Source organism: Emys orbicularis, chromosome 6 (genome assembly GCF_028017835.1).
Source record: "Emys orbicularis isolate rEmyOrb1 chromosome 6, rEmyOrb1.hap1, whole genome shotgun sequence".
NCBI lineage: Eukaryota > Metazoa > Chordata > Testudines > Emydidae > Emys > Emys orbicularis.
In genome coordinates this window covers 113,721,601-113,747,411 of record NC_088688.1, presented here as the reverse complement: position 1 = coordinate 113,747,411, position 25,811 = coordinate 113,721,601, and positions in this window count along the sequence as shown.

Below are 25,811 nucleotides of genomic sequence, written 5' to 3'. Positions count from 1 at the left end.
AGGTGTTTTCTGTAGGTCACGCAAGTGTCACAGGCATAGAGGAGAGTTGGGATTACCACCCCTTTATAAACTAAGTCTAGTGTGTGTTCTGATGTTGTGATTGTTGAACACCCAGCGAGACAGTCTGCCAAAGGCAAGGCTGGCACAGCGAATTCTGTGCTAAATTTCAATGTCTGTCTGCCCTCTGTGAGAGAGGGCTGCCAAGATAGGCAAAGTATTCTACATTTTCCAGTTGTTCTTTGTTGATATAGATCTTCCTTGCTGGGTCTGATTGACCGGGGACTGGCTGGTGGAGAACTTTTGTTTTGCCGATGTTCAGAGTTAGCCCTAGGCTTTTGTAAGCTTCAGAGAAACAATTAAGGGCTGTTTGTAGATCCTCCTTTGAGTGTGCAACTACAGCACAATCATCTGCATACCGGAGTTCAGTTATTGTTGCTGATATTTCTTTAGTTCTGGCACAGAGACAAGAGAGGTTGAAGAGGTTGCCATCAATCTGATATTGGATGCCAATGCCCTGTGGTAAACAGTCTCTTGGGTTAGCGTTTTCACAGTTGCTAAGAAAATGGAGAAAAGGCTGGGTGCCAGTACATAGCCTTTTTTTACGCCGGTTCGGATGACAAAAGGGCTCAGAGGTGGAGCCACCGCGCAGGATGGAGGCAGTCATCTAGTCATGAAGGAGTCTTACAGTGGTGATAAATTTGCTTGGGCAGCCAAACTGACATGATTTTCCACAGAGCCTCATGGTTGACAGAGTCGAAGGCTTTGGTCAGATCGATAAAGGCTATCAACAGCTCCTGGTGGTGGTCTTGACATTTTTCTGGATCTGCCTGGCTGCGAAAATCATGTCAGTTGTGCCTTGAGATGGTCTGAAGCCGCACTGGGACTCTGGAAGTACTTCCTCTGCAAGAGGGAGCAGGCGATTCAGTGAGATTCTAGCAAGAATCTTCCCAGTGATGGAGAGGAGGGCAATGCCTTGATAGTTGCCCCTGTCTCCCTTTTTGAAAATGGAGCTGATGTTAGCATTATGTAAGTCAGCAGGGATTTCTTCAGTGTGCCAGATTTTGAGGAGCAGCAAGTGAAGCTTGTTAGTCAGTGTTTCTCCCTGCACTTTCAGTACTTCTCTTTGGGCTGCCACCTTGATGTGGTGGAGAAGCTTGTGTATACTTAAGTTCTTCTTCGAGTGCTTGTTCACGTCCATTCCACATTAGGTGTACGCGCGCCGCGTGCACGAATGTCGGAAACTTTTTCCCTCAGCGGCTCCCGTCGGGCCCGCAGGGTCTCCCTTCCCGCCAGAGCGGCGCCCCGCCCCAGCGTATATATACCCCTGCTGGCCCGACCCTCCCTCAGTTCCTTCTTACCGCCCGTGGCGACGTTGGAACAGCTCTTCTCTCAACTCGAGAGTGTCCCTTAGCATAGTCATTAGCAGTAGTTATCAGTTCTTTGTTATAGTAAGTGTTAGAGTTAAGTAGTTTTTAGTTGTTACAAAGACCAACCAAACTCTTGGTGATAGGGGTTTGGTCAACCCCGGCACCAGCCCTGGGCGGCGGGGCATGCCGCACGCCCAAGGCTTCAAGGCTTGTGCCACGTGCCGCAGGCCCATGCCAGTGAGCGACCCGCACGAGTCGTGTCTCCATTGCCTGGGGGAAGCTCACCAGAAGGAGCGCTGTAAGATTTGTAAGGCTTTCAAGCCCAGGACTCAAAAAGAGAGACTTTCGCCTGAAACAGCTCCTCATGGAGATGGCGTTACAGCCCTCCGCTCCCACGGCACCGTCGGCGTCGGTGCGAAGTGCCCCGGCATCGGTCCGCGACCCAACGCAAGCGGTGCAGGCTAAACCTGCGGTGCCGCCTCGGCGCGATCACGCCCGGCACCGATCTGCTTCGCCGGCCAAGCCCAAGAGCCAGCCCAAGGCCCGGGGTCGCTCCCCGCACAAGAAGGCGGCACCTACGAAGACCGCTAGCGCGCCCAAGGCCGTGCCGGCCCCGGCACAGGTCCCGGTACCAGTGGCTCCGGCGCCGAAAGGCCCGTCGAGCCCCGGGACAAGCGCGTCGAGTGAGGAGGAGGGGCTGGAGGAACTGTTGGAACTGCCCTCCACCCCGGACACATTTGAGGCGGCGAAGGACCTCATTGAATTGTCCTCCGTCAGCACACTCCGCGCCAAAGACATTCCGCCGAGGCTGCCTTCCAAGGGCAAGCCGGCGATGATGCGCCCGTCACGGTCGCCATCTCGGCACCGCTCCCGGCGCCGGTCCCGGTCGAGCTCCGCCTCGGTGGACTCCCGGCTTCCCGCCGCGCAACGGGCCTCCACGCAGAAGGGCCCCGGCGCGAGCGAGGCACCGTCCCAGCAACCCGGCCCGAGCAGGCACCGGGGCGCTTCGACGGCGAGGACCCCAAGACCGTCCTCCCGCAGCCGTTCCCGGTCCCGCGGTCAACGGTACCGTTCCAGATCCAGATCGGTACGGCGCTACTCACGGTCCCGATCCCGACGGCACCGCTCCCCGACACCGGATCGGCACCGCTCCACGGCACTGCCGTGGCCCTCCAGGTCGCTGTCGCTTGCGTCGGAAGTGAGCTCGGGGCGGTCGAGGTACGATCGCAGAGGGCATTCCGCTACATGGCACGAGACCTCTTGGCAACCACACTGGAGCCATCCGGGACAGTGGCCGTTCTGGACCCCGTGGGCCTATCACCAGCAAGGCCCGCCATCCAGAACTTCGAGGTCGGGCCCTTCGGGGTCCGGTTCCGCTCTCCACAGTGCCGTCCCACCTCCCGTGCGGAGGCTACGGTCTCCAGACCGCCTGAGGCCGAGAGGGCGGACTCGGCACCGAGCCAGGCACCGTCCGTGGCCCAGGGCAGGGGACGCACCCCGGAGGGTCAGCCCGCTGAGGAGGGCTTACAGGAGGATGAGGACGCTCAAAAAGCCATGATCTCCTCCTCCTCACCAGATGAAGCCGTGGCGGGCACAACAGTGTCCGGCCCTCCCCCGATTGACCACCGGGCACACCAGGACTTGCTCCGCCGGGTGGCCCTCAACTTGGGGTTGCAGGCGGAGGAGACGGTCGAGCAGGAGGACGCCATGGTAGACATTCTCAGCCCGGAGGGTCCCTCCAGGATTGCTCTTCCATTGATAAAGACCGTACAGTCAAACTATAAGACTGTGTGGCAGACGCCGGCCTCCTCTGCACCAACCGCACAGGGAGTCGAGAGGAAGTACTTCGTCCCATCCAGGGGGTTTGACTTCCTCTTCTCCCATCCGGCCCCATGTTCGCTGGTAGTTTCGGCGGTCAACGAAAAGGAGCGGCATGGCCAGCAGGCCCCGGCCCCCAAGGCCAAGGAGGCGAAACGATTAGACCTCTTCGACAGGAAGGTCTACTCGTCGGGACGCCTCCAGTTGCGTATCGCGAACCAGCAGGCGATCCTCAACAGACATAATTTTAACTCCTGGGCGTCTGTGTCCAAGTTCAAGGAGGCCCTGCCTCAGGGGTCGCAGCCCGAGTTTGCGGCCATTGTGGACGAGGGAAAGGCGGTGGCCAAGACTTCTTTACAGGCCTCGCTCGACTCGGCCGATGCGGCCGCCAGGACTATCGCGTCCGGAGTGGTGATGAGACGTTCAGCGTGGTTGCAAGCGTCTGGTCTTCCTCCAGAGGTGCAAAACACCCTCCAGGACCTTCCGTTTGAAGGGACGGGGTTGTTTTCGGAGCAGACTGATGCCAGGCTCCATGGCCTCAAAGATTCGCAGGCTACCCTCAAGTCATTGGGGATGCATACCCCCGTGACGCAGAGGAAACCCTTTAAGCCACAGCCTCCACAGAGGCAATACCAGCCTCGCCCTCGACACGAGCCTTACCGTAGACGGGGCAGAGACAATAGGCGTAGGCGCAACAATACGCCTAACCACGGTCAAGGCCAGGGCAATAACAACGGCAAGCCGCAGCCGGGCAATAAACAAGGATTTTGAAGATGCGATCGAGGACAGCGTACCGATCTCTTCCCCGGATCCTCCCCTGTGTTTCAGGGACCGCCTTTCTCGTTTTTCCCGTGCCTGGTCCCATATAACATCAGATCATTGGGTCCGCCGCACGGTAGAGTCAGGATATGCCCTCCAATTTTCCTCGCCCCCCCCTTCCCACCCCCCCCCCCGTCCCTCTTCAGGGACCCCTCTCACGAGCAACTTCTTATGCAGGAGGTACGGACCCTCCTCGCTGTAGGGGCGGTGGAAGAGGTTCCTCCAGACCTCAGAGGAAAAGGGTTCTATTCCAGATACTTCCTCATTCCCAAGGCAAAAGGGGGCCTCCGTCCTATCCTGGACCTTCGTAAGCTGAACAAGTTCTTGCAAAAACCACGTTTCCGTATGGTTTCCCTCGGTACCATCATTCCTTCCCTGGATCCGGGGGATTGGTACGCTGCCCTCGATATGAAAGACGCGTACTTTCACATCGCTATCCGGCCGACCCACCGGCGGTTCCTGCGCTTCACTATCCAGCAGCGCCATTTTCAGTTTGCGGTCTTGCCCTTCGGCCTGGCAACGGCCCCACGTGTCTTCACGAAATGCATGTCCGTGGTGGCGGCCTTTCTTCGGAAGCGACGGATGCGCGTCTACCCATACCTGGACGATTGGCTCCTGGCGGGCCGGTCAGAGGCAGAGGTTCACGCCCACGTGACATTGGCACTACAAGTATTCCGCGGTCTCGGCCTGTTGGTCAATGTGCCCAAGTCCTCACTAGTCCCCACACAGAGACTGGAATTCATAGGGGCAGTCCTGGACTCGGTGGCAGCGAGGGCGAGCCTTCCCGTATCTCGTTTCCGGGCAATCCAGGAGGCCGTGACCTCCATTCAGAGATTCCCCACGACCACGGCCAGACGTTGCTTACAGCTCTTGGGGCACATGGCGGCATGCACCCACGTGGTTGGACACGCCCGCCTCCGGCTCCGACCTCTGCAGCTGTGGTTGGCCCAGGTATATCGCCCCAACAGCGACCCATTAGACATGGTTGTCACGATTCCGGCTCGGGTCTCGGACGCCCTCTGTTGGTGGCTCGACCAACAGCAGGTCTGTGCGGGGGTCCCATTCGCTGCCCCACAACCAGTTCTGACGTTGGTGACAGACGCGTCGGACCTGGGTTGGGGGGCGCACCTAGGGGACCTACGCACTCAGGGCTTGTGGTCCAGGGAGGAACAGTCGCTTCACATCAACCTGAAGGAGCTGAGGGCGGTTCGCCTCGCCTGCCAGACCTTTCACGCCACCATAAGAGGGCACGGCGTGTCAGTTCTGACGGACAACACTACCGCTATGTTTTACATAAACAAGCAGGGCGGGTCCCGGTCCTCTCCCCTCTGTCGCGAGGCACTCCTCCTCTGGGACTTCTGCATAGCCCATTCAGTACACCTCCGGGCTGCATATCTCCCCGGGGTCCAGAACGGATTGGCGGACCGCCTCAGCCGGTCCTATCTCACGCACGAGTGGCGGCTGAGGCGGGACATCCTCCGGTCAGTCTTCCTGAGGTGGGGGTTTCCCCAGGTGGATCTGTTTACCACCATGGACAACAGCCAGTGCCCACAGTTTTGTTCCTTCCAGAACCGCAGTCCGGGTTCTCTGGCGGACGCCTTTACAATCCCGTGGGGAGGGGGCCTGCGATACGCCTTCCCACCGTTCCCACTCATCCACAGGGTCCTTCTGAAGACCCGCAGGGACAGGGCGAAGGTCATTCTCATCGCCCCGGCGTGGCCTCGTCAACACTGGTTCACAACTCTCTTAGAGCTGTCCGTGGCCTCTCCAATAACCCTCCCCCTCCATCACGACCTCATAACACAAGATCGAGGTCGCCTGCTCCACCCGAACCTGCCATCGCTGCATCTGACGGCATGGCTGCTCTCTGGCTAAATGAGGCGGAGCACAGGTGCTCCCAGGAGGTCCAGCAAATCCTCCTGGGTAGTAGGAAACCCTCCACAAGGGCAACCTACCTGGCCAAGTGGAAGCGCTTCGCCCTCTGGTGAGAGTCTCAGCGCGCCCAGCCCTTGCGGGCCTCTATACCGATGATCCTGGATTATGTGCTGAGCCTTAGGCGCCAGGGTCTGGCCCCCGCTTCTATTAAGGTGCATCTCGCCGCCATATCGGCATTTCACCCAGGGGAATTGGGGCTGTCCGTGTTCTCCAACCCTACGGTGGTCCGATTCCTCAAGGGGCTGGATAGGATGTTCCCCTACACTCGCCCACCTATACCCCCGTGGGACCTCAACCTGGTCCTCACTAAGCTCATGGGGGCCCCCCTTTGAACCCCTGGCCTCTTGCTCCCTCATGCACCTTTCATGGAAGGTCGCGTTCCTCGTGGCTGTCACCTCGGCTAGGAGGGTGTCGGAGCTGAGGGCCCTCACCTCAGAACCTCCGTATACTGTTTTTTATAAGGATAAGGTGCAACTCAGGCCTCACCCTAAGTTCCTTCCTAAGGTGGTCACGAGTTTTCACATGGGGCAGGACATCTGTTTGCCGGTGTTCTTCCCCAAGCCCCATACGGACCCGCGCCATCGTAGCCTGCATACCCTCGATGTGCGGCGGGCGCTAGCTTTCTATCTGGACCGTACCAGACCTTTCCGCAAATCAACTCAGCTGTTCGTGGCCATTGCGGAACGAATGAAGGACCAGCCTATTTCAACGCAACGCCTATCGGCGTGGATCGTGCTTTGCATACGCACGTGCTACGAGCTCACCCGCGTGCCTGCACCTCCGATCCGGGCTCACTCTACTAGGGCCCAAGCGTCCTCGGCGGCCTTCTTGGCGCAGGTCCCGCTTCAGGAGATCTGCAAGGCAGCCACCTGGTCGTCGGTTCATACCTTCACAGCCCACTACGCGATCCACCATCAGACCAGAGATGACGCGATGGTCGGCAGGGCGGTGCTTCAATCTGTTATTCCTTGACTCCTACCCTCCTCCAATGGTAAGCTTGTGAGTCACCTAATGTGGAATGGACGTGAACAAGCACTCGAAGAAGAAAAGACGGTTACTTACCTTCTGTAACTGTTGTTCTTCGAGATGTGTTGTTCACGTCCATTCCACTTCCCACCCTCCTTCCCCTCTGTCGGAGTCACCGGCAAGAAGGAACTGAGGGAGGGTCGGGCCAGCAGGGGTATATATACGCTGGGGCGGGGCGCCGCTCTGGCGGGAAGGGAGACCCTGCGGGCCCGACGGGAGCCGCTGAGGGAAAAAGTTTCCGACGTTCGTGCACGCGGCGCGCGTACACCTAATGTGGAATGGATGTGAACAACACATCTCGAAGAACAACAGTTACAGAAGGTAAGTAACCGTCTTACCCTAAGAGTGATGCCATCTGGAGTCCTGTACTCCTGGTAGGGTCACCCATGGTGGTAAGGTCGAAGGCGAGGTACCAGACAAAGTGCAGCCTAGCACAACACAACCCAGGATAAGACCTCAATGGCAGAACAGGCAGATGAAGCAGGATCACATCTCAACAGCTGCAAAGGCGTACGAAGGCTGCAACGGAGGAGAAAACCCAGTCGTCTTGCACCTCCTTGCCACTGGACATAGGTGCCTCTTCCGCCAAGATTTGTGTGGCTGCTGGTGCACATCAGCTCCCGCACATTAAACTCCTAACATGCAGGCCTCTTTCACAGGAAAAATTTTCCCCCTCCTCTACCCATGAATGTCATGTGGTGATGGGCGAGTGGCAACAGGGATAGGTGAAGTGATCATCAGGAGTCCCTAGTCACAGACCCACACACAGGTGGTGACTGCAAGATGGTTGTCATGTTCCCCTGGTCTGGGATGGGGGACATGTTCAGCAGCAGCCGTCATGACTGAGCAGGCCTGTTTAGGAATCCCTCTGCTCAGCCCATATGGGGAAGGAGCTAGAAAAGATGCCCCCAACGTAGGCTGTCCCACCATACCTGACTGGAGAACCGTGTCCAGAGGGATCATTCCCAATGTGGTTGAAAAACAAAAAATGTTTCTTGCAACTTGGAATGTCCATACCTGACTAGATGAATCAAAAAATGAAAGACCCAAATGCAGAACAGCAATTGTTGCCCAAGAACTCTCGAGGTACAACATTGACATCGCTGCTCTCAGCAAAACAAGACATGCAGATTACGGCCACTTGAGGGAAGAGGGTGGCAGTTACTCTTTCTTCTGGAAAGGAAAACCAGCAAGTGATAAGCAATCAAAAACCTTCTAGTCAACCGCCTGACTGAGCTGCCCATCGGCATCAACGAGCCCCTTATGACCCTCCGCATCCAATTGATCAATGTCATTTGCCACTATCCTCAGTGTATATGCACCAACTCTTAATGCTGAATCAGAACAGAGAGAATTCTTCTACACTGACCTTGATAAAACTTTGTCATCCATTCCAAAAACAGATAAGATAATCCTCATAGGGGTCTTTAATGCAAGAGTTGGCCGAGATTCTAATGTATGGAGTAGCACCATTGGGAAGGAAGGAGTGGGCAGCACCAGTTCCAATGGCATCCTTCTATTCAGTAAATGCGCAGAGCACGACCTTGTGATTACAAACACAATCTTCAGACAAAGCAACAAGTACAAAGCAACTTGGCAACACCCCCGCTCAAAACAGTAGCATCTCCTAGACTGTCATTGTAAGAACACAGGACCTATGAGATGTCCAAATCACCCGTGTCATGAGAGGAGCCGACGATTGCTGGACTGACCACCACCTGGTGAGGTCAGTCATGTCCATCAGGATAGCTCCAAAAACGTAAAAAGCAATCCAAATCACAGACAGCAATACAACATCCAAAGACTTTAATCCTCAGTGCATCAAGAGAACTTTCAAACACTCCTCAGTGAAAAACTGGCCATATATGCACACCTGGAAATGACAACACAAGTGTTGAAGCAGCCTGGGAAGCCCTAAAACAGACCGACCATGAAGTTTGCGAGGAATCCATTGGCCTTGCTACCCGCCATCATCAGGACTGTTTCGACAACAACATGGAGATTACAGCCCTTTTGGACCAGAAGAGAGAAGCTTTCTGTGACTAGCAAAACCAACCACTATCCAGTCAGAAGTAGAGTTCTTTCCATCAGTTCAAAGCTGAAGTTCAAAGGAGGATCAGAGAAATCAAAAACAAATGGTGGGAGGACAAAGCAAAAGAAATCCAAACATTTGCTGACAGACATGATATGCGGAGCTTTTTTTGTGAGACAAAGACCCTGTACAGACCAAGCTCATGTGGCCTCACACCTCTGAGGTCTAAAGATGGTAGTACCCTTCTTAAAGATAACTAATCCATCAAAGAGCACTGGAAGGAACAGGACCAAAAGCTTCTAAATTGAGAATCGACCATGACTGACAACACCATTGACTCCATCCCTCAGCACCCAATCTGGAAAACTCTTGCCAACTCACCAACGCCTGAGGATATCTGCAAAGCAACTAAACAAATGAAGAACAATAAACCACCAGGTCCTGATGGCATACCAGCTGATGTCTGTAAGTACCTACCTGGGGAACAAATATCTCATAATGGGCTCTCCAATCAGGCAGAGAAGGGTATAACACAGTCCAATGGCTGGAAGTTGGAGCTAGACAAATTCAGGCTGAAAATAAGATGTAAATTTTAACAGTGAGAATAATTAACCATTGGATCAATTTACCAAAAGCTGTGGTGGATTCTCCCTCATGAGCAATTTCTAAATCAAGATTGGATGCGTTTCTGAAAGATATCCTGAGAATTATTTGAGGGAAGTTCTATGGCCTGTGATATGTACAGGAGGTCAGAAGAGATGATCACTATAGTCCCTTCTGGCCTTGAAAGCTATTAATCAACTTATCTCCATCTGTTTAATAGGAGCTCATGCCCAGAGGAGGCTAAAGAAGTTGCTCAAGATCATACAGGAAGTGGCACTTCAGAGAATAAAATCAAGGTCTCCTGATTCCCAGACCTGTGCTTTAGCCAGCGGCATGAATGATCGTGCACCAGGAAGATAAATTATGCTTTTCAGTGGCAATTTAAAAAGAGATTCTAATAAAGCTATTTCTCTCTACTCTGTTGCTCCGTTTTACAGAGCAATTCATTATTCCCTTTGCTGTAGGAAGGCAAATTGGGGAGAGGTTTGCTGATATATTTATAGAGATTTCAGTTACTCTGTTATGTGGAACACTGTCTTCTAGTTGATTTTTGTTAACTTTGGATAACCAGTAGACATTTTCCTGTAAATACACTGGGTCAGCTTGTAGGTCAGCAGTAATTGCACTATAACCATTTTTGCTCTGTTTTTAGTCTCAGTGAAGGTGGGCATGTTTGTGAATCTGCTGCAGTATCATTCCTTAAATGTTTACATATAGTTGAAAAGCAGCTTGAATCCCTCTTCAGCAAGTCTTTCCCCCTTGGAAAATAAGCTACTGTGGAATACTTCCTCTCCAGATGATAGATGATTCTGTATCTACAGTCGCATGCTAATATAGAGAACTGATCAGAAATGCAGATCAGGGAATAAATAATGGTTTGTTTTTAGGAGGAGATGGGATTAGATGCAGTAAATGTATAAAGTTTAATTCCTGTTCTGTCTGTGAATTGACTGTGGAAATTCATAAGAGTTTTTGAGTGGTAGGTTTTAAGCCGGCAGCGCTGTATATGTGGGGGAGGGAAACCATTTTCTCTAACTTTTTGCATTTTTCTGCTTCTTTGTATTATTTAATAACACAAAATCTACTTCCTTACCAAGGAGGTAGTTTGGTTTTTAGGTTTGGTTTTTGGGGTTTTTTTGCAAGTAGATTGGAATAGTCTCTTAAATCTACCATTCTGCATTGCTTTTCTCAGCATGTTTACTGGCATCTCCACAATTGCTGCTTTCGTTCTTTACATCTCCTGGCCAGCAAGAAGCTGAGATTTCCTAATTTTCCTGCAAAATGAATTAATAATAATAATAAATTATTATTATTATTATTAATTCATTTTGCAGGAAAATAATAAATTATTATTATTATTATTAATTCATTTTGCAGGAAAATTAGGAAATCTCAGCTTCTTGCTGGCCAGGAGATGTAAAGAACGAAAGCAGCAATTGTGGAGATGCCAGTAAACATGCTGAGAAAAGCAATGCAGAATGGTAGATTGTTTATTAGGAAATCCAGACTTAGTGATGACAAGGAGTTCAGTGAAAACCCACAGCTTCCCTTGTTTGTCTTGCTGTGCTTTGCAATGGCAAAGTCCTATTGTTAGTCTCTTTGGCTTAGTTATTTATACACTGAGACACTTAGCACTCCTCTTATTCTCAGTGGTGGTTCAATAAAAGTAGTCAGCCTAAAAAAAAATGAAACATATAATTGTATTTTTTAGTTCTCAAAATAAATAAAATATACTATTTTTTTTCAGTTCAAAATGCCTGAGATCAAGATGCCCGAGGACATTGGTGTGCTTTGATGTAGGGTATATAGTCCCATCTGTAGTTCTGTATTTAAGAGCATGATCGCTCTAGTGAAAGGATCACGTTGGGAGGGGCAGCTGATGTCTCGGACGGCGGGAGCTGCTCTTTGTGAGAGGGACCTTGTATCAAATTGGGAGTTGAAGGACAGTGGCCCCGATGAACTTTCTCATACGATCTCTGCAATAACGGACCTTGGCATTTTTATTCCCCCTTCCTGTAAATGTACAGTATTCTAGGCTTGCAATCTGTCAACAGCTAGGGTTGAAGTTAACTTCCCATTATAAGGATGTACTGTGGTATTTTAACTTTTTATATTTGTGTATATGAATATAATTGGCCCAAGATGTATTTAAAACATGTATGGTTTGAAATAAGTAAATATGGTATTTAATAGCTTACGTTAGTTTTTCCCTTCTTTGACCAGGAGGATAAGATTACCTTCAACTGTAACTGTCTCATTCCAGGATGTCCTTTGTTGTCATAGCTGTGATTAAAAATTCACACCGCAGATCTTGCTCAGTAGTTGAAATGCGAAGGTTAGTCGTGACGTTATCTTGTGTCCCAGAAACTTACAAGATCAGTCCTCCTGTCACACAAACAAACTTGAAGTTACCTAGATCTCAACCTAAAGAAAGTACATGGGAAGACTTTGTTGCATTCTTTGAGATGTTTAATAGTATCCTCACATAAATGTCTTTTGGTGGAGTATGGCGTGTGGGAGAAGCTGCCGTCTTGGTATTGTGAAGTTTTAAATATTCAAGTCGTGTCCTGAAAATGGATATAAAGCTGTCTAGTGATGGTACAAAAAGTAACATGCAGGAAAAAGCCAGAAGGGCACATGATTTAGAAGGCAGCGTATGATGCATCTCAAATAGACGTGGAAGCCTAGAATAGAATATTTTTACATATGTGCATTACACAACCACTGAAAACGGTATTTGCTATAGATGAATGCAGTATTCCTAGGGTGGGGATTGAAGTCTTTCTTATGGATCAACTGTTGGATAAACTTCAACGTTTTACAATGTTATTGCTATAGTCAATTATGGTAGACATCTCTGCTGTACTGCATTCAGGCAAGAAGGCAAAATGTGAGTTGAATGGTACATAAACAGATTAACCTGCCCTTAATATATTTTTATCTTCGACAGTGGTGGTGTTTCTTCCCATCCGAGTAATAAAAATTAGAAATAGTTTTCTGAAGGGAGAGGGGAAATTAGTGGAAGCAGATGATAAACTCAGAAACAAACCAATCCATTTGGGGAAAAGAAACTCCTCATCTAGCCCTTGATCCTAAACACTTTTGGCAGAATAAAAAAAAGTTTGTCCATGCACACAAAATTTAAAACCTAAAATCTGGTTTTAGCCAACAAATGTTAAAATACCAGTAGACTGGTCTTTGTGACCTTTCTGAAGCCGTTGAAGCCAAAGGTGCTTGGAAGTTTGTTTAAAAAAGCAAACAATACCACTTGTGATCGTACTCAAGGTACTGGTGAGGAGGGGCACACCATAGTATCTGTGTCCTTGGTGAAGTGTATTGTGTAAGTTGAGTAGTGCTGTATGTTGCTGGTTTTCTTCCATCATATGTCAGTCTTGCATTTGTAGTTTTTATAGTCAGTTTTGTGGTGGTGAATTATAACTCATTACAGCAGAGTTGTGGCCTCATTGTAGGAATCTAGAAGAAGAAAATGTATTTGCTTTTGTATACTGTGTAGCATGTCATGGTGGAAAATCAAATCTAGGAAAAACTGGAAACTTTGTAGAGGGTTGGCTTTTAACAAAATTGCATTAGCGCAACAAAAGGCTGTTAATACTTTAACATAGATATCTAATCTTGCTATTAAAATATTATGCATAGAGAGTGCCAATTGTAAGCCATACTTAATTTTTTAAAGTCATAAATCCATGTATCTGACATCCAGATGATTATACCCTTTTAAAGAATATGCATGCGTCAGTTACAGAAGGATTGTAATTTAAATGTCCTAAGTTAATACTACTTCTAAGAGTAACTAAAAATCCCCCTTAATTTTTGTAGCATCTTATTTTAATAATTTAAATCAGTTTTAACCTATTGGCTTTGCTAATGCTAATTCTAGGTTTCAAAATATTAAATATCACTGTTCAGCTCACATACAGAAGTGGGGGGGGGGAAGGGAGAGAGTGGAGGAATTGTGCTGTGGTAAGTTGCACAACATTAATTTATTTTGTGTTGGTGTTCCAGTGCCTACCAGAATCACTCTTGTGGCTTGCCTCTAGAATCCCTCCGTGCTATTAATTCTTTATCTTGCTGTAATCCATTTTCTTCTTTTCCATATAAATCTCCTGTATAAACCTAATGCACTGTATGTAAGGCAAAATCAGCTTTCTCTAGGCTTGCAGAAGACATTATACTGTCATGGAACTAAGTGTGTTTCTCCCATTACTTTAAAAACACTATCCCAGGTGTTCCAGTATTAGAAAGGGTGAAATGACTTTCTGGCGTTCAAAGCTGTAAGAACTTGAATTCAATCAGTGTTCTAAATCATTGAGCATATTGTTGAAAGGTCCAGATTCAAATTAAGTCTTTAAAAGCAGTAACCTTTCTTTTCAATTTTTGAGCAACTGGGAGATAATGGAGCACTTAAGTGGAATGAATTTGATTTACAAGTACAGCAATTCTTCTTTTTCAATTGCTGGTGTTTTCTACAGTATGTTTTACTTTTTCAAATGAATCAATAACGATAAGTGAAATGGCTCATTCTTAGTAGTTTGTCATATTGAAGAGCTTCCAGAATGCTGCTTTTCCCTTTAGTCTGTATCACCTTAAAAAATGGCACTTAAATACAGAAAGTTGTGCCTGAGCTTGTTTTTCATTGAAGAGTTTTACATGTGAACAGCTGAAAAGGAAATGCGGAACCCATCTGTGTTCAGCACACCTGTGGATGTGCTGAACTTGTTCAATGACTAGAAAATGAAGAAATTGGTCATACGATACTCATCACAATGTGGGAAGAAGCTTCCACATTTCTGGGAAATCTCTTTTTTTGGGGGGGGGGGGGAGGAACAGATTAGGTAATGGTGCTCTACTGGTTAGAGCAGAGGTCTGGGTGTGAAATGCTACCTCTGTTGAAGTCAAAGGAAGTTTTACTGTTGAAATCAATGGGATTTCACAAACGGCGTCCATTTTCCTGGGCTTTATTTTTGCCCATTTTAACTCTGTGTGATCTTAGTTAAATCACTTCTGTATCTCAATCTATCTGCTTGTAAAATGAGTACAATATTATTCAACGACTTCTTAAGTGTGTGCTAGTAGATGTATTCCTATTTTAAGACTGAAGACTAAATCAGCCCTGGTTTGAATTTCTGTCCACATTTGTGATCACAAAAATTCAGTGAATGTGTGCCATTTATTTGTATAGCTGGGAAGATCTGTCCTTCTGCCTGTTTGGTATCCCCCCAATCTCTGTAAACATGTAGGCCAAGATTTTCAAAAATTACGATTCTGGATGCCTCCATTTTCTGATGTCCATATTGAGGCCACTTAAAAGGAGATAATGTTCAGAGGGTGGGTAGGTGCTCAGCACTTTCTGAAACTCTGACCCTTTAGGTGTCTTAAATTGCACACGCAAGAACTGACACATTCAAAACTCACTAGACTCTCATAGGAAGCTTGGCCTTATGGTAAAAATGGGGAATAGAAAGGAGCTGCTTGTGAGGGTTTTGTTTGGCAACTGAACCCTGAAGTTTTCACAGGTAGGCCTCATTTAATGTTGGAGTACTTTTATGTCCTCATAAGGAGCCATAGAAGTGCAGAATGCCATCAGGAATAGGTTGAAGAGGTGTAGGAACTGTTGCATTAAAAACACAACGTACAAAGGAAAGTGACTTTTAAAAGCAAATTATTAGACCATTCCTATTGATACATGCCCTAAACAATGAATCCGAACACTACATTTAGGGCATGATTTTCCAGTTCTCAAGTGTATGCCTAAATTGTGTGTAGTTATTACAATTCAGTGTGCAAGCCAGGTATTTTTTGTGGGCTTATAGACCGGGGGCCCAATTTTTACGTCAGACCAGTTTAACGCTATTGACTTCAATGGCCCTACATTACATTTACATTAATATTTACTCAGAAACAGTAGGAGTATAGCAACTGGCCATGATATCTAACATATACAGTGTGATTTCAATTTACCTTTGCATATGTAAATGTTGGAAAACTTCCTACCTAATGTTTCTTATAAAACATTTCCTTTAAACAAATTGTACCTCCTCCACCCCCTCAAACTTTTTCAGTTTTTGAAGAGCCATTTGCAGTGTAGTCAGATTGTTGTAGAATTTATAAACGAAAAGCTTCCTGTAGACAAGGCATCTGTGACATGCTGTAGATTTGTGCATCAAAAAAGAAAGGCAGAGAGCTTTCCACAAAGTTATCCCGAAGGCTGAATTGTGTAGCTCAGCGATTTGATACATATAAGTCAAGACTGAAGACAACAGTCTAGCCAATAACAGCCTTCTGAACTAATGCGGGAGGGCAGTCCTCAAAAGCTACTATTCTTGATGGTTGGTCTCTGAAGTTATGATGAATTAAATTAGAACTTACCCAAGCTGTGTGTTTGACATGAATGACACTTTTTAAAGAATATCTTTTGCCAGTTACAGCACTTAGAAATTTTTAAGAAGGGAAATATGTCTGGGATGCACAGTTAAGAATCCTATACTCCAATTAACCCGTGTTACTTCTGTGTAAACTGTCTTTTCTATATGCTCAGAGGAGACATCACTTTGCAGATGCAAACCCTGAATAATATTGGGAAAGATTTAAAGTTCAAGGGCAGAACGGAACAGATGTACTTTTTTTTTTTTTTTTTTTTAAACAAACGTGTGAAAGCTCTCAGCTTCCCCCACCAAGTGCCATCTTGGCCTGAAGCTGAGTTGTGCTCTTCTGATTAAATTAGACCCAATGTCTGCAGTCTGCCAGATGCTGAAAAGAGTAGAATTTTAAGTAAGTGTTAAAAAAATAAATAAATCTACAGATTAATCTTGGTAGGAAATAACTTGAGAAAGGGAGAGCAACTGCATTTCAACTTACTGACTTTTAAACTTTTCAACCTAAGAATTAAGCATAAAGGTTTATGGCTGATAATATTTACTCTTATTATTTGTTATGATCTGTTGTGGCTGCATGTCAGTAGTAGGATGTTTTTCTGCCCTTATGTGGTCTACAAAGCACTTTGTACAAAAGATATTGACCATATAAATATGGGAGATAAAACACTGTTCAGAACCAGAGTCTCACACTTAACTCAAACTCATGCATTAGTTTGACCAGACTTTGAGCCAGATCTTTAGACTGGGTTTTCAAATGGGATCAAGGGAAATAGTTGTTCAACTTTTGTTGAAAGTCTACAGTAACTGGGTACCTAACGCCTTTGGTCCTCTTGGAAAATCAAAGCCTTAACACCTAACTAAGAGAGCCTTTTTGACCATGCCATACTACCATTGTTGCGGTCAGCAGAGGCATTCAAATTAAATTGCCCCACCACCAACTCACTATAAAAGGCTATAGTCAGGGTGTTTTGTGAGGCTTCTGCAGCCCTCCCTCCCCCCCCCCCCCCACATTGCCCCAAATAGGCCAAGTTTAACCTTCTGGGCACAATGCAAAAGCCATATTTATGTCAGAGATTCTGGGGAGAGCTGACGGTAAAGGGATTTGGACGGGGAGTAGTTTCTGATGTGTGGTTTTTTCCTCAGTATTTTGCTGATGTGTAGTGTCCCTACATACGCTGAATTTAATTATTGTTAGGGGACACATGCCTTATGTAAAGGTATCTTTTTGTACATTAAATCTAAATAAATAAATGCATGATAAGGTCCTTTTTAAAAAAAAAAAAATATATATTCATGGTCTCATTTTTGTAAAGCCAATCTCATCACATACTGTTTACCTGAATGGTCCCAACAATGCCAGTGTAATCATGTAGGTGTTTGTCCATAAATACTCACAAATTTTGTCTTGTTTGTATCCATGGTTATGCTTGAAAATTAACTGGCACAGTTTAATCATGAATATTTATGAACTATAATAATTTTGAATTAACTATAAAATTTAACGATATATTAGCTGCTTGACCTGATAATTTATCCAGCTACTGGTTCAATGATGCATTTTAATTTATATGAAATAATTAAAATGTATTGCGGATTTTGATGGTGGCTGATTCCATGACAGAAATACAAATATGTTGAATGCTTACAGAGTGCATTGCATCTGTAAATTGAATATGGAATATGTAAAGCAATGGGTTTATTTAGTCATTTGTTTGCAACTTTCGCTAGGTATTTTTCCCAATATAGAATTTTAAATAGACAGAAAAATATTTATTTCAGAATGGGGTGGATTTACTTAAATTACCAATATTAATCATGATTTAAATCAGGAGGCAGAAAACATTGATTTAAGTAATTGATTTCAATCTTGTTTTACATTTTTCTTTTTTAGTCTTTTTCGTAAAGAAAGGTTGATTGACATTGATTGGTAACCATTAAAACATGTCAATTTACAACTAAATATAGACTTAACACTAAATTTGGTGCCCCCTTTTTATTAACCAGGATGATACACTTAATCTATATTCATTTATTTAAGCAATTATATAGCATAACTTACATTTATTCAGAATCTTAACGTTTACATTTTTAATATGTTACAAAATGGCAAAGGATGCATTTTTTTATTTGTGATTTGTCTCAAGCTCTGTTTGGATGGAAATTTGATTTTAATTAAAAATGCACAAAACAGAGTTTTTAAATTGGTTTTATATTAATTCAATAAAACTACCCAAAACACATCTTGTATTTTAAACTAACTGGTTTATTAAACAAAGGAAGTATTATCTGCATTTAGTGAATTGAACTGATTTTCTGAGCACCATATCCTTTAAAGTTTCAGAACTAGTAGATCTCATTCTCTCACACCTTGTTCTTATTTATGGATTGGAACAGGAAAGCAAGCTTTCCTGCTTTTTCAGTTCCCAGTGTTTTCTTAACTTTGAATGAACTAGTTATTGAACTGAATTAATTGAGTAAATGAAGAAATATTCTCTCTGCCACTGCAGAAGGAGCTATGCTGTCAAAAACTGGTTTAGTATTTCAACAGACCTCTGGTTCTAGGTGCTTTGCCTGTGACTTCTACCAGGTCAATCGTTTGACTTTCTTTTAAACTTAGCAGTAAGCATATATATTTTCTTATTTAATCTAAATTATGTAAATAGATTATGCTAAATTTAGGTCTTAATATACCGTATATACTCGTTCATTTATAAGCCGACCCCCCCCCCCCCAAAAATGGATAGGTAAAAATAGCAAAAACTGTATGACCCTTTCATAAGCCGACCCTATATTTCAGGGGTTGGAAAACCTTGGCTCCCGGCCCGTCACGGGGGACATTTTGTTTACTTGGAGTGTATGCAGGCATGGAGCTGAGGGGCTCCATGCCTGCAGACGCTCCAGGTAAACAAAACGACAATGTATTAGATATTCAATTCAATGATTCCATAGAGTTTAAAATCATCAAATTTTGGTGTAGATCTGTTTCTAAACCGACCCCCGCTCTTTGATGCGTCGCTTTTTTACCAAAAATATTCGGCTTATGAGCAACTATATATGGTATGTTGTAGTAATTTAACATTGTATTTTAAATACATTATATTTTTAAGTAACGCTGTTTAATTTAAATAAATATCACTCACTTTTATCTATCCTGTTTCAAAATGCTTGGATATATAGCTGTACATCAATAGGCATTCAGGATTGACCACCCGTTGGTCTCATTTTTGAGAATTACGTTTTGTAATTTTCTGATCGCCTATATTTTGTTACATAGATTGTTGCAATTATCAGGTGACTGTCATGCAGGGGTGATTACCTTCCATCTTCTTGATGAAACCATGATCCCTTAGACAGGCCACTGTAACTAAACATATGAAGTGAAACTTTCATTTGTTAGGAATTTTTTTAAAAAAATCTAGTACCTCGCTTTAAGATTTATTACTCTTGTTTCTCTTTCATGACTTGTAATCTTCACATCCAACACGTCAACTCTGAAATCTTAATAAGCAGCACACTCACTTCTATTTATTTATTTTAAGTGTTGTGTAAAAGATAGAGCTAGCACCTCTGCATATGGAAAGCTCAGATCTTATTTGATCAACAGTGTAGCACTTGCCTCTGATCTCGCAGAAGTTCATGTGGAGCTATTATAGTCTCTCTTGATGCAGCTGGTAGTAACTCATTTTCTCCTCTTGCTAAATTGGCATAAACCTTTTTTGCAGCCTTCTGTGAACCAAACCTAGCTAAGAAAAGACAGATTAAAAGCACAAAGAATAAATCACTGAAATCCCTGAAGATAGTCCTGTATGTTTCCATAAAAAAGATTTTTAAGGAATCAAGAGTTCAGTTATCTCACATCTAGTGAACTAAATTGAGTAGCTAGGGAAAACATAAGTCTTACAAAAGGTAAATGTAAATTCAGTTAACTAGGGTGATGAAACATTCCTTTCTGTTTGAATAAAATTGCATTCTACTAACTTCTTTAGGAAGAGGGAAGCTTTATCTTCATTTCCTGTTTATCTCATTGTTTGTCTGTTGTTTTTTCTCGCCACTACTAAATAGAATTCTGTCACTGTGAGGGGTTAGTTTTGCAGACTTGTCGTATCGTACGAGCCACATGAAGCATGATGAGCAAAAATCTGCTGAAAAGGAGATTTTGATAATGTACATAGGCAGAATTCTGCAGTTAAAATGCAGACTGAGTCTTTGTGCAAGAAAATAACTTTTTGCATGAGAAAATATTAAGTGGATAACACATACTCTTACTATAAAATGAGTTCAAGTTAAAATACCATCAAGGAAAGACAGGAGACTACCATCACAATAGGTAAATGACAGAGGGGCATTCCAAATTCCATTGCTGCTAATTCCATTTTGTGTCTGTGTATATAAATTATATACAGCTATATATAAATATACATTAGACATAACTATTTATTGTATTTTTCTACCTGAGGTGTCAAGTGTTAACTGTTTAGGGTTCTAAAAATGGCCTAAAAACATTTAATTAGCTAAAAGTTATTTTAAAGTCTATTGTCTCGGCACTTTTGGAGGAAGAAGCAAGTGCTGTGTGTCCTATTGGGATGATGGAAATCTCCTCTTTCCAATGGCTGTAACTCCTATTTCAAGCCTTGCACACATACAAGATAATAGACATGACATAGTCATAGTCATGACATATATGTATACAAAAGCTGTCACTAGCCTAGAATGGAGTTTTGCCCATCCTTGGGTTTTGGACAAGAGTGATTTATTTTTTGAGGGAGATTCTCCATGTTTTAGGAAAAGGAAGAAACAACATTTCAGTGGCAAGCTGACTTTCTTTTCTGTCTCTTTTTCAACTGTTTTCAGCAGCTTGGGGGTTGAAGTGTTTAAGTATTGGGGAGAGGAGACAGATTGGATATTCGGCTGATTGCAGGTGGTCAAAGGTGCATTACAAATGGTTTTTTTAGTGCATGGAATATTGCTTCCGTGTGTATGCAGATAGAGAGAATAATGTGGAAAAGCATAGCAGATACAACATATTTCATAGATCTAGAAAGTACATAACTGTAAGAAATCTTGTTTAAACATTGTGATGGTAAGTTGAACTAGAATCACAACTTAATTTTGCCATAATAAACTTCAAGGCATTGAAGTACACACAAGGTAAGAAAAGGAAGAGTTTGTTTCTATATATATACTCTCAGTATTCCCTACTTCTCGGTGACCTGTATGTGTTTGTTTATAATCTGGGTCCCAAACTTAGTCTAGATCAGTGGTTCTCAACCAGAGGTCTGGGGCCCCCTGGGCGGCCGCAAGCAGGTTTCAAGGGGTCTGCCAAGCATGGCTGGTGTTCGGCTTTCTGCCCTGGGCTCTAGTGAGTCTAAGTCCCGGCACACGGAACTGCAGCCCAGGGCACTGAGCCCCACCACCCAAGGCTGAAGCCAAAGCCTGAGCAACTTAGCTTTGTGGTGCCCCCTTTGGTGTGGGGCCCTGCTGCCCTGGGCAGTTGCCTTTGATACCCCCCAACGCTGGCCCTGGCTTTTATATACAGAAAAACCGTTGTTGTGGTACAGCTTAGGGGCTGTGGAGTTTTTATAGCATGTTGTGGGGTTGAGAACCCCTGGCCTAGATCTATCCAGTTATTGGCTGAATAAAAAGGTCTATGACTTGAGGAGCTCAGCCTCTTCTATTGTACCATGGCAAGCTACTACATTGGCTGTCTGTTTCTAGTTAAAGGAAAGAGTCACAATAAAAAACTGGCATTGATAATTAGCATTACAAAGGGGACAAAAAAGCCAGTGGTGGGAGGAGTATTACATGCATTAATGATAGTGAGCCTTCAAAACAAAAATGATTACTCTGTTGCTGTTAATCTGATGCATCAATGTTTGTTTTAATGCTACATTAACAGTCAATAAGCTTCAAAATTCCACCAAGTAATACAATATTTAAAGCAGAAATATCCTCAGTGTGTTCCTCCTACTTTAAGAAGAATAATTTGGTGATTAGGGCCAAATTACCTTAAGTCACCTAATATCCTACCGGTGTTCTGCTTCACTCAACCTAGATATCTTCTGCAATAATGAGAGATTTTTCTGCTCTTTTCATTTGGTTTGCAAGTAGTTGAAAACTGGCCCTTGGAAACTTCATGTTGGGCAGCTTCACGGTTTAAGCTGGAAAATTCCACCCATAGAAAGTGATTTCCCATTTTGAGGCAATTGGGTCTACTGGTTAGGGGAACTGAGAATTTATTTCCTGGGGTTTACTATTGACTCTGCCACTGACTCATTGTGTGGCCTTTGGTAAATCCCATAATCTCTCTGCTTCAGTTAATTTCTCTGTTAAATAAGTACAGATATGTTATCTCAGTGTGAAGTTTGCCTAATGTTTGCAACGTGCTTTTGAAGCGTTCAGGTAATAGGGTAGCCAGCTAGCAAATATGAAAAATCAGGACACTGTGTGTGTGTGGGGGGGGGGGGTAATAGGAGCCTATATAGGAAAAAGCTCTGAATATCAGAACTGTCCCTATAAAATCAGGACATCTGGTCACCCTACCTGGTAAGTGCATATTTTATTAATACAGTAGTGAAATGCATTATTTGTGATTGGAGTTTCTAGACAGCGAAGTGTGAGGGCATGTGTGCATGCACACTTTTCCCATCATGCACTATTTATTTTTAGCTTCTTCACACTGCCTTTCCTTACCTTACAGAAAAATCCTAGAGTTTAATAAGGCAGTGAAAAGGGCATTGGAGTGGGAGTTAGGGTACTTGGGTTCTATTCCCTGGGTGGTCTGTGATCTTGGAACAGTCCTTCTCTACTGTGTCATTTTTCCTCCTACCTTATGCTTGACTTGTCTGTTTAGATTATAAGCTCTTCAAGGTAGGGACCCACACTTACTATGTGCATAGACCACATGTAGCACAATGAGGCCCTGCTCTCAGTTAAGGCCTCTAGATACTGCTGTAATACCAATATTTAAGGACGAAACTTCAGTTATATGGCTCTATAGAAATTACAATAAAATAATAGAATAATTAGATAATATTGCTACTATGGAATTCTGCAGATGGTTTGGAAATTCAGTAGGCTACCATTTTATATAGGATTTTTCCATAAAGTTTGAGTTCCTGGGGACCTCTTCACTTTTTTTCATACTATTTCACAGCTGTGTTTTTTTTCCTGCAGGGATGCTGGTATATTCTGCTTCCTCTGCAACAAGATATTAAAGATATTAATTAAAATCTATTGTCTGTTAATGGGCTCTGGAAGAATGAAGCAAACTGCGTGTACAGTAAATGAAGTTTAAACACGTTAATTTTAACACTTTAACAAGTACTGACATGCCTGCATCCCTTCACAATATGCAATTTTCTTGAAGCTGGATAGCTGGTGTAATAGGTATTTTAGTCATGCAAGACTTTTTGCCATTAATTTAGAATATCATTATCTCCCATGGCCAAAATACTACCCAGGGGAACAAAGTAATGATTTATGCAATAAACAAATCAAACCACCTTTATTAGATGGCAGAGACTGGGGGAGAAACTACATTTTATTATCTGCTTCTTCAGTTTATTATATTTAATCAAAGTCTGAATTTGACAGCAACCTAGGGACCTGATCTCAACTTTCTTGCTTTCACATGCCTTAACCATCTCAGGAGCTTTTACTCACAAAAATAACTTTCCTGTTGCTGGACACGTGACATATAGAAAGACAAATAAAGGGAAATGGTTCTTTGATCTATACTTTCCCCATCAAAATCAAGTTAGCTCTGCAGCCGTGCCATTTTGGGTAACAATCTCCTTAAGCTAAGTGGGGTTGAATGCTGTCTGTTCTTGGATAGAAATCTCAAAGGAAAATCTATTTAACCTTAGAGGTGTGGATTCATTGAATAACAGTCTGAGCCAGTGCTTAACCACTGTCGCAGCATGATGTTCTAGGGGTAACTCTGCTGTTGGGAGGTACCATCTTTCGCACAAGCTGTCAAACATGTTTGTAACTTTTTCTTATTACAGCCTTAGTACCTACGCAAATTAAAATTTGGTAGAGAGCGGGTTACTAGACCAAATGTATGCCTTTTGGTGGCTGTGATGGGGTGTCCACCCCACACAGGACTGATTGGGGTGAGGTGGCTGGGTAGGCCAATTAACTGCCCAGGCTGCATCTGGAGGAGGTGCCATGGAGCAGAGAACTTAGTGATTACAGAAGGTCCACCTGTGCTGGAACAGGTGGGGCTTATAAAGCCAGATAGAGGGCTACAGACTGAGGCTGTTGCTGAGGAAGGACAGTCACTCTCTAGGAACTGTGAAGTATTCCTTTCCCCCCACAGACCAAGAGCTCAAACTATTAATGGAGAGAGAAGCTGAGAATCCTTGTCACAAAAAAGTTTGGTCAAAATGTACTACACTCAAAAATACTAGTTTCAGTTTTATATAAAATGAATAGCTCTAGATGACTGTAAGAGCTGAAGAAGAGCTCTGTCTAAACTCAAAAGCTTGTCTCTCTCAACAACAGAAATTCATCCAATAAAAGATTTTAGCTCACCCACCTTGTCTTTCTAATTTTAAAATGCTCAGTTATTAGACTTGAAGCCCACAATAGCCAGTAACAGATAATTAGGAGACACTAGTAAATTCCTCACCGTATTCTGTCCCACCATTCACCACCGTCATAACTTTCTCTATCTTAAAGCCAGAGAAATAGATGGGCTTTGCACTGTATCCTAAAAGTCAGCTAATTCAGACTTTCAAACTGGCGTTTGGGGAAGCAATGAGTTCTAAAACCAAGGTGCCCCTCGTGTGGAGAATGCATGGTAGCAGCCTCAACCCTCCTGTACTTTATACTAAGTGGGCTCCAACTGACTGCAACTGGGTTGGTGTGGCTTGGGGGGGGGGGGAACAAACAGCGGTGTCCAATAGGTAGGTCATAGGTCAGTTGGAGCTTTGTATGTCTAGACCCAACATCTTAAAATCTATCTTGAAGCCAGTAGACAGCCAGTGCAGAGCACGGAGCACCATTGTAATCGGCTTGTAGTGAGAGATGCCACTTAACGAGCAGGTCTGATCTAATCTGGAGGCAACAAATACATGGATGACAGTTACAACATCTGCATCAAAGAGAAGCTCACAACCTCCTGCCCATACATAAAAGGGGTGGGGGGACCTGTTACTACCACCTGATCATGTAGTAGCAGATGGGAATCTAATCAGACCCCCTAAATTATGAACTCAAAAAAACCAAATGATGGATGCACATCCACAATTGAAAGGGTAGAGGTTGTCCTCACCATATCTTCTGGCTGCTTCCCACAATGAACATCACCTCTGTCTTACTCAGAATGACTCTTGGTCAGTTGGTTCTCATCTCGATCTCAGTTTCTCAAAAGGGGAGAAATTATCAACCACTGTTTCCTTGTGAGAATAGCCAGCTAAAGAACCCAAGAGCATGGTGATTAAAATAACTCGGTGCAGGAGGGAGGAGCTCCCCAATTATGGTAGTTCTGTGGTGTCACTGGATGCTTGCTTCTTGTCCTATGGTGAAGTGATGTTATACCATCTTGTGGCGAGGGGAGGAGAATGGGAACAAGAGAATACATGTATCTGCAAGGTTTGCATGACCCCAAGAAGAGGGTGTGGGTGGGTGGGGGTGTGTGTGTGTGTGTGTGTGTGTGTGCGCGCACACATGCAGGTAGCCATATGGGAACATCTCTTGTACTCCCAACTACCCTCTCTACTTCCCTCCCACCTCCTTGCACTATATAATGTGATATTCAACTGACAGCCAGTGTGTTTCCCTTGGATTATGGCTAGGGGTGTGAAAATGGGA